This window comes from Penaeus monodon, chromosome 24, assembly GCF_015228065.2.
Source record: "Penaeus monodon isolate SGIC_2016 chromosome 24, NSTDA_Pmon_1, whole genome shotgun sequence".
Taxonomy (NCBI): domain Eukaryota; kingdom Metazoa; phylum Arthropoda; class Malacostraca; order Decapoda; family Penaeidae; genus Penaeus; species Penaeus monodon.
Window position 1 is genome coordinate 36,479,007 of NC_051409.1, and position 436 is coordinate 36,479,442.

A 436-nucleotide genomic window follows, 5' to 3' on the forward strand; every position below is an offset into this window, starting at 1 on the left:
CATCCACTGTTTCTGTTATTGTGATTCACGCCAATATATCAAGCGACCAGTATATTAACGACGCAACACCTAAGTGCAGGTTAATGACCCGAAAGGTTAAACAGAATCTTAATTTCAAAAAGATATATATATTTATTCTCAGAATGGATTCAAAGATGACATAAGTATACAAGGTAAATACAGATTTCCTTTCTACGGTTTGGCCAACGCCTATGGAAGCTTATAGGTTTATATATAAGCATTAATTTAGGCGGTATGTTTATCCTTTATTGATATATTGTCTATATACAAGACATTTATATTTGTACCGTTTGTACCTCTCAAAATAGGAAATAAAACTGTACTACGAGATTTTTACGGTTTTTTTTTTCGACATTAAATGAAAATGGGAATTTATAACATGTTAAATAGTGGAATTTTGATAAAGAAAGAAATG

At 30.5% G+C, this 436-nt stretch overlaps 1 protein-coding gene across 1 annotated transcript in view; it reads left to right on the top strand.

The window, feature by feature from the left end:
* LOC119588761 overlaps positions 1-351 on the top strand; it is a 6,205-nt gene extending 5,854 nt beyond the window's left edge. Inside the window, exon 2 of the mRNA XM_037937400.1 lies at positions 1-351. This exon is cut by the window's left edge and continues 1,233 nt beyond it. The gene's annotated coding sequence lies outside the window, so the exon portion shown is untranslated.
* Positions 352-436: the final 85 nt, after the last annotated feature.